Source organism: Pongo pygmaeus, chromosome 22 (genome assembly GCF_028885625.2).
Source record: "Pongo pygmaeus isolate AG05252 chromosome 22, NHGRI_mPonPyg2-v2.0_pri, whole genome shotgun sequence".
Taxonomy (NCBI): Eukaryota; Metazoa; Chordata; class Mammalia; order Primates; family Hominidae; genus Pongo; species Pongo pygmaeus.
The window spans coordinates 26,780,501-26,790,181 of NC_072395.2; positions in this window are offsets into that span (position 1 = coordinate 26,780,501).

Here is a 9,681-nt window from a genome sequence, read left to right on the forward strand (position 1 = left end):
CAGCACAAAATTAGATGAAATAATAGTTTCAGACTTTGGAGAATAGGCAGAGAAACACTGTGATCCCTGAGAAAAAAAGAGATAAACCACATAAAGTCTATAGTCATCCTGTATTTTTATCGAGAAACACACATGCAAGACCACAGTGTAGACGAAAGTCCCAAGTAGAGTATATGGCCTTGCCTTGTATAGAAGACACATACCAGAGTTCAGGAGTTTTGGAAGGAGGCTGAAGTTGCAGCAAAGGGCTCTGAAGAGGTAAGCGCTATACAGAACACCAGAAATCCCCAAGATATTGGTATACCTTTACTTCACACCATATACAAAAATTAACTTGAAATTAGTCATAGATCTAAATGTAAGACCTCAAAGCTCAAACTACAAATTTGTGGGAAAAAGCATGGGAGAAGATATTTGTGATCTTCTTGTAGGTAAAGATTCCCTACATGTGAAATAGAAAGCATGAATCGTACAAAAGTTGATAAATAGAATGTCATTAACATTAAAAATTTCTATTCTTACCATCAAGAAATGAAAAGTCAACTCACAAACTGAGAAAATATAGTACATATATCTAACAAAAGACTTGCATCTAGAGTTTATGAGTAACTCTTACAACTAAATAATAATATAACAGAAAATACCTAGTTAAAATTTGGTTGTAAGATTGTAATAGACATTTCATAAAAGAAAATACACTAATAGCCAATAACACATGGTAAGATACTTAACACTGGGGACAAACAAAATCACTACACATCCACTACAATGGCTAAAATTTAAAGGTTGATTCGCTAAGTGTTGACATAGATAGGAAACAGCTGGAATTCTTATACATCACCAGCAATATTATAAAATGGTACCTTAACTTTGCAAAAACAGTTTGACAGTTTCTTATGTTGTTAAACATATCCTTACCATATGACTCAGCAATTTTACTTGGTATTTAACCAAAAAAGAAAACCATATCAAAAAAAATTGTGCAAGGATGTATGTAGCAGTTTTTCTGTTTTTCTTGCAATAGCCAGAAACTAAATCATAGATCCACTAACAGTTGAGTGAATAAATAGTTTTACTGTACAATTGTGCATGAGAAGTATTAAAATGTGTCCACATACTGACTTATACATGAATGATTTGGGAATCTGTGTTCATAATGGTCTCCAAACAGAAGCAATACAAATTCAGCAGGTAAATGGAGATGCCAATTATGGTATATCCATATAACAGAATACTACTCAGCAACAGAAAGAAATTGTTGATAAATACAATAACATTATGATGAGGTAAGCAAAAGAACCCAGGCACAGAAGAATTTCTACTCTGTGATTAAATGTATAGGAAATTCTAGAAAAGAAATACCTAATACACAGTGAAAGAAAGCAGGGCAGTGATAGCTGAGATGCAAGGAGGTGATTGACTGGGAAGGGGCACAAGGGAAGTTTTTACAATGATGCAAATGTTCTACATCTTAACTGTGGTAGTGGTTACATGGATATACATCTATGTCTCTCTATATAGATATCTCCTTGTGAAACTGCTTATGTATATAAATATATCTCTGTCAAACTCATTAGATTGTACAGTTAAAATGGATGAATTTTATTTTATGTAAATTATACTTCAATAAAGTTATTTTGAAAAATAAAATTTTCTATACCTGAGAACTATGAAGAAGAGCACCAGAAATTCCAAGTATTCTACTGCTGGGAATGTATAGATATTCTTATGAAAGTACACATCTTAATTGCTCATGGCAGGACTCTTTCCCAAAAAATAATTGGAAATGACCTAATCAACCATTTATGGCTCTGTCAAACAGTGGAGTTATAAAAAAAAATGAAATTCATTTGTATTGTTGTATTTCTAAAAAGTGTTTCTAAACCGTGTTGTTAAGTAAAATCAATCAAGGTTTGGAGCACATATTAATTAATTACACATTAATACTACTTTGAGTGGATAGCCTAAACAATATGTGCTAATAGCATAAACATTTTATGTCCACTTTAATTTAATTTAAACTTTAACTTATTACTGTCTTTACTATATTTTCTTATTTCTATTATCTTTTCATCTTTGAACCATTGGTTATTTAGAAGTGTGCTTCCCAATTTCCAAACATTTGGTGATTTTCTAATTACCTTTTTGTTATGATTTCTAGTATAATTATACTGTGGTTGGACAACATATTCTGTATGATTTTAATCCTTTGAAATATATTCACACATGCTTTATCATCTAGAATATATTCCATATCTATGTGAAAAATGTGTGTTCTGCCATTTCTGGGTGTAGTATTTTGGAACTATCATTTAGATGTATTTTAAAACTTCTGTATCCTAGTTTTGTTATTATTATTGTTCTAAATGCTTTATCTGTCATTGAGAGTTGTATGTTAAAACATCCATCTATGATTGTGGATTTTCCCAATTGATGTGTGTGTGTGTGTCTGTGTGTGTATGTGCTCTGTTTTTAGGCAAATACAAATTTAAGATTATAATTATTTTATTAGCATGAAATATTCCTTTTTTATATTTAATAATACATTTTGTTTTAGAGACTACTTTGTCCCAGGATCAGAACAGAACTACGTAGCAAAATTTAAGGTGATGCCTATTCTCTGATACCGACTCTGCAGTTGTAGGACCCTGAGAGTAAGCTCCCCCTTAAATTTTGTGCCCAAATGCCTCATCCTGTAAGAGGCATTCACTCTCATGGCAGTTGCGCTTGCTTTCCTTGCCCTTGTTCCAGTCCTGATTTGTCTGATATTAATAGAGTAACTCCAGCTTTCTTTTGTTAGTATAAGTACATTTTCCCTATCCTTTATCTCTTCACCCATTTATCTCCTTATATTTAACATGTTTATTGTATGGAAGTTAAATGATGTATACACATACACATAGAGCGTGGAATAATAGACACTGGAAACTCGAAAGGGTGAGAGGGTGGGGTATGTGAGCGATGAGAAATCACTTAATGGGTACAATGTATGATATCGAATGATTGTTACACGAAAAGCCTAGACTTTACCACTATGCAATATATCCATGTAACAAAATTACACTTGTACCCCTTACATTTACACAGATATATTTTTTAAAATAGTGTCTCTTGTAAATAGTATATAGTTGGGCTTATGTTTTAATGCAGTTGGATAATATGTCTTTTATTTGCGATCTTTAGTCAATTTACATTAACTATAGCTATGGATATAGATCAATGCATGGATTTAAGTCTATCATCTTCCTTTATTAAAAAAGTATCATTTTTTTACTTCTTTCCTGCTTTCTTTTAGATCACTCAGTATTTTTTATTCCATTTTATATCTTTTATTTTTTCAGTTAAAAATCTTTTCCTTTTTTTCTTTAGTGGTTATCGTAGTGATTTAAACATATATCTTTGACTTATTACATTTAGTCCTTTTATCATGTCTTGAAGAATGCAAAACTCTCACAGCACTTTTACTTATCACTCCCTACCTTGAACATTTATTGTTATATGTTGAACATGTACTATGTTATACACCCTACAAGTAATAATTGTTACTATTGTTTTTGTTTGTTTGTTTGTTTTGTTTTTTTTGAGACGGAGTCTCGCTCTGTCGCCCAGGCTGGAGTGCAGTGGCGCGATCTCAGCTCACTGCAAGCTCCGCCCCCCGGGTTCACGCCATTCTCCTGCCTCAGCCTCTCCAAGTAGCTGGGACTACAGGCGCCCACCACCAGGCCTGGCTAATTTTTTGTATTTTTGGTAGAGATGGGGTTTCACCGTGTTAGCCAGGGTGGCCTCGCTCTCCTGACCTCGTGATCTGCCCGCCTCAGCCTCCCAAAGTGCTGGGATTACAGGCGTGAGCCACCGCACCCGGCCAACTATTGTTTTAAAGACATCAATATTTTCCAAATTTTCTCACATATTTAACTTTTCTAGTTTTCTTCATTTCTTTCATGTTTTCATTTTCGACCATTTTCCGTCAGGTTGAAAAATTTCATTAATATTTTTTGTAGTGCTGGTTTGTTGGCAACAACATTTTTTGAGGAGGGGCTAAAATATCTTTATATCATCTTCACTTTTGAAAAATATTTTCTTTAGATACAGGATTTGGGTTGGCAGTTTTAATTTCTTCCCTCTTTTTCTTTTATCACTTTAAAGATGCCATTCCATTGCTTTTGTCTGGTAAAATTATCCATAAATCTCATTCTTCCTTTTTGAATAAGATGTACCTTTTTTCTATGCCTGGTTTAAAAATCTGTTTCTCTCTTTTTTTTTTTTTTTTTTTTTGAGAAGTTTAAATACGTTTTTGCCAAATATGGTTAATTTGTATCTGTCTCTTTTGAGGCTGACTGGGATTCTTGGCTCTCTGGTTGTTGCCTTCATCAGATTTGGAAAAATCCTCATCCATAGCTCTTCAAATATTGTCTCTATCCCTTTTATCTTTTTCTGAGATTTCAATTGCGCATGTATTTGCCCATGTACTATATTAATTTTTGCCCTATATTTGTTAATACTTAGTTCTTTTCTTTCCATTTCTTTTCTGTCTGCAAGTTGAATTTTTTTCTGTCTCTATGTTCACTAATAATTACTGTGTCTAGTCAGCTATTAAACACATTCTAGAGTTTTTAATTCATGTATTTTATATTTTTCAGTTCTAGAATGTTTCATTTGATTTTTATGTTGATTCTAATTATACGTTAAAATTCTGTCTTTTCTTTCATTCCGCTCATCATTTATTCTCTTTTATTTAAATTTATTCGTGAGTTATTTTAAAACTTTTATCTGTTTAGTCCAATGGTATCCATAGCTAGGGAGAAGAGGAAGTGTCCTTATATCATCTGATTTTTTTTCATTTTCTTCTGTTACGTTTTCCAGTTTATTTGGATGCCTCGTTTCTATACATGTTAGAACTATAGAGAGAGAGAGGTTGATGTTACTTTCCTCTCAGACAAAATTTTCCCTTTTCTGTCATGCAGGTAGACGGAGAACGAATCATGTCAGTACAACTGGGAATTTAGCCACATAGGGGTTGGATTCCACCGCAAGTAAAAAGTTAGTCCTTCTCTAAAGTACAGACATGCCCTGTGTTTGTTGCAGACCCCTCCCTCTAAAGGGACTTTATCTCTTAAGCATTGCAAGAAACAGGAGTTCCTTCTCTGCTTTGCACCACCTTAGCACTCATGTTTGGGGCTCCTTTAGATTCCACTGCCAGTGTCCACCTAAAACTCTGAGGGTTTCTGTTTCTCCTAGAGGAGTTCTTTGCTTAAGTCAAGCTTAATCTTTACTATGTGCACAGATTTGGCAAATGCTGCCATGAAGAAAACTGTTGGTCTTATCTTTCCCAAGAAATATTCCATCTCTGGAAACAGTTCATTTAGTCCTCTTTGCATCCTCCCTCCTTCGATGTCTTACAAACTTGACTTTGGGATGTATGCATTTTTTTCTATTTGTCGAAGTGGGAGTTATAACTTGTACCCTGCCTTCTTCATTCCACTCAGAGGTTAAAATAGACCAAAATTTTAATGAGTTTATTACCTTTTATTGGTCCTGACTGGTACAAATACTGATAAAAAGGATTTTAAGATCACATTCATACTTTTGGGGAATGAGAGCCACAATTAATTAACAATATCTGCCATGAGATTGGATGCAAGAGTATGGCACTCATACTGTTCCTACTTCTGTCTAATTACACTATTTACTTCTATGTGCAAAAATCTTTGGTCACCTGGTGGACGTGCCCAAGACACAGGGAAGAAGAAGAAGTAAACAGGGAAGTACAACACAGACTCTGAATGGGGGCATCATGGAAGGAGCTTTGTCGTCTTGTTCTTTGCTATATATTCACTTCCTACAACAGTGCTAAATACCTTGTGAATGCTTAAATATATTAACTGAATGCATAAATGAAAAGAGTAAATAAAGAATGTATATGAAAGTATGTAGATAAAATTCTTCACTAAGCCTTGGAGATCTAGCTGCTTAAGGACTAAGACCATATCTAGCTCCTTTTAGTATTTCCACAGCATGCCATGGAGATACATGTTTCTGATTATATATGATACATGGAAATTATATGTTGTTGAATGAGTGATTGAGTAAATGTGTACTAGGGCAGCTAATCATAAATATTTCTACTATTGCTAAAATGACTGGATTTATCCATTCATTCTGAGAGTTTATACTGATTTCTTATATTGTATCAAATACCGTAACTGAGGGCAATGTTTACTCAAACTAATAGCACCATTCAAATTTATGCAAACAATAAGACTATATCTTTAAAATGTTTTCACTAAAAGCTGCATAGTGTATTCAACAACTTAATAGAATAATTTTACTATCTTTTTTCTTGCTTAATGGCCATTTGTGCCTTCTGACATGCTGCTAGCCATTCAAAGGTCACACTACCTTGAAGTTGAAGATCAAAACAGATGTTAAGACTCATAAAAGACAAATCACTTCTTTCTGGACAGGTGATTATTAATAATTAATTAGCATTTAAACATGTATTATTTAAGTTCTTTTTAAGTTATAAAGTCTATGACTTGCTAAACAGTTTATGTAAATAATGAATAAAACATAAAATAATAGTAGTTACCATTTATTTAATTCCATAATAACTGATTTGTATGTATTATAAGCTTTCTTTCTGAAAGCAGAGTTTGGAGGTAGGTTCATAACTTCCTACAAACAGAAAACTGAGATTTAGAGTGTTAGCTAGGGAAGAATTTAAAACTAGATCTGTCTTATTAAAAAAACAATCTATGTTCTTGTCTTAGTCAGCTTGGGCCTCCATAACAAAATACAATGGACTGTTGGCTTCAAAAACTGAAAACTTATTTTCCTTATTTTCTCACAGTTTGGTGGCTGGTGGATCAGAGATCAAGGTGCTGGCCAAATGTGTTTTTTTTTTTTTTTTTTTTGAGGATTCTCTTCCTGGCTCACAAGCAGCTGCTTTCCTTGTCATTGATGACTTGATATAGAGGGGGAGAGGGAGAGAGAGCAAAGTGTGTGTTTGTGTGTGTGTCTCTGTGTGTGTTTATGTTAGAGAGAGAGAGAGACAGAGAGAGATCTTACACTTTTTATAAGGTCACAGTCTTGTGGTATTAGTACCTCATTTTTATGACCTCATTTAACCTTAATTACCTCCTAGAGCCTTTATCGCCAGATTCAGTTGCATTTCAGATCGAGGGTTTGGGCTTCGACATATAAATTCTGGGGAACACAATTCAGTCCACAGCAATTCTTAAGCACTATAATATACTCTTTTAATTTTTAAATAAAGATGGAATTATTTAATATGTTATCTTTCAGTTGCCTTCTGGGTGTGATTTACATTGTGACATATATAATACTAACTCCCTGAAAAACTCACTGACACATAATATCTGTTGAATTAAGGAGTGAATCCCATCCCTAGAAAGAACAAGTTTATGATAATGCAGATGTGTGTTCTTGTATGATTTTCATTTTTTTTTGGTCTCCAAAGTATAAATTATGCACTATTTCCAATGCAAATGATACCCTTTAAGTTTTCTTTCTAGCAACTCTAGAATTCAGAGAATAAGCCTAAACTCAGCTTTGGTTTCCTAGACTTAATTATGTCTTAAATATGAGACTTCAGTAGTCTAATTCTCTTTGCATCTTCATTGTTCCTCAGTCCACCAAAACAATATTTAGCCTCAGCAAGATCTTTAGATTTTGGATATGACTTTAGAATATATAAATAATACGATCCCAATGGCTAAAATTATTTTTCAAAGCTGGACTAGTACGGAATTACAATGGATTATAGAATATGGAAATGTATCAGCTTTCAGGTGGTTTTCTGTTTTCAACAAAGAAAGCCTTAATAACAATGGTATTTTCAAAGAACTTACTTAGTTTTTCTGAACACAATGCTATGGCCTTACATTTTTGCCTGATATGATGAAATTCAATAACATCACAAAATAAAAGAGTTTTCTAGATTCACCTCCATACAGGTTGGAGACAAAGGAAAGAAGGGAAATTATGTCAAGATGTTCACAGTCTTTTTGTCCTAATCAAATGATCTGATTCAAATGTTTTTACAGTAACATATCTGACATTTTGGTAATAGGTGTTGAAGTGCTTGGCTAAATTTAGAGCAAATTAACTATACTATATACATCAATATTCTTTTGATTCAAATTGGGAGGAAACCCATGAACTTGAAACAGAATAGGATCTGTTGCCTAGTAGAGCAGAAAGAATTCTGAGTGAGGTATTAGAAAAGAGTTCCAGAGCCAGTTCTGTGACATTGATTACATGACTCTTACATGTAAACATTGATAACATGACACTGATAACAGCTCTTTAGCAGATATGGCCTTGGATATTCCTTTCTTTCTTTGAAAATGTGATTTCATTCCTCCCTCCCTCCTTTCTCCCTCTTCCTTTTCCTGCCTTTCTTTCCTCCACAAATAGTTGTTGTATAATTACCATTTCCTAGGCACTGTGAATACAGTAAGGAACCAGAACGATAGGATTCCTGAGCTCAGGGAGCTTATAGCCCAATCAGAGGAGCCCAGACCTTTAAGAACTAGTTGCTAAAATAATATGATTTTAAGCATGATAACTGCTTCAAAGAAAAGATTTATATTGGTGGAAAGAGGGCTTTTGTGTATCATTTTATGTTTTTGTGTATACACCTTTACTCTCATGTATTAAAGGGAAGTACTTCCATCTTTTTTTTTTCCTGTAAAGAGAGAGAGATTTAATTGGTAATGGGCCAAAATTTTAATAAAGAAAATAATACTTGTAATGCAGTCTACAACTAATGTTAACCTTTTAAATATATTTTTAGTAAAATTCGTTTTCTCTTTTCCTAAAAAAATTCTTTTGCAAGATTCTAGGTATAGGCATAAGCTTATTTCAGTGCCATCTACTTTAAGAATTTCAAATGTTAGCAACGACTTGTTTTATTTATGAAGATGATGAGCTCAGAGGACTAGGTGGAATATATGATGACCTAGGTTTCTCCTTTTTATAAAGCGATTTTTTTCCCCTGAATTTTAGGCCAGCTAAAAACATTTTCTTCATATAGCTCATTGTAAACAATTTAAACACAGCAGTATGTAAAGTTAGAATACAACTCCTTTCAAACAATCCAACTTCCCCATGTGGTGTTTTCTTGACTTTTTTTTCCTGCATAGACATATATAACATAGCTATGCATTTTTATTAACAGAAATTTGTTAATATTGTATATATTCTATAATTTGCTCACCTCCCTTAACAATATATCATGGATATCTTTCCATATAGTTGTACATAATCCTGTTTCAGTCTAATACCTACATAATTTCCCATTACACTAATGTACTGTAATTTGTTTAAACAATATCTCTTATTGGAGACTAGGGTTATTTCCAGTTTCTTAGTATTATTCTTATGCAATAAAATCCTTCTATGTCTGTCCTTCCTTTTTCTACCATTATTTCTGTGTATCACTTACTAGCACAGAGGACAGAGAAGCTGTTTTGCACCCAGGGTACTATAAAAGCATGCTCCACTCCTAAATTATTCTAATTACTCTGTGGTTTGCTTCTGGGCCTGCTCACATTTTCAAACTCTGCTGTCCTTGAAGATCTTTTTTCTCTAGGGGTGATTCAGAAAATTGGTGCAACTTCTGATCTGGGCACTACCTTCTTTTCCTGTTGAATTACT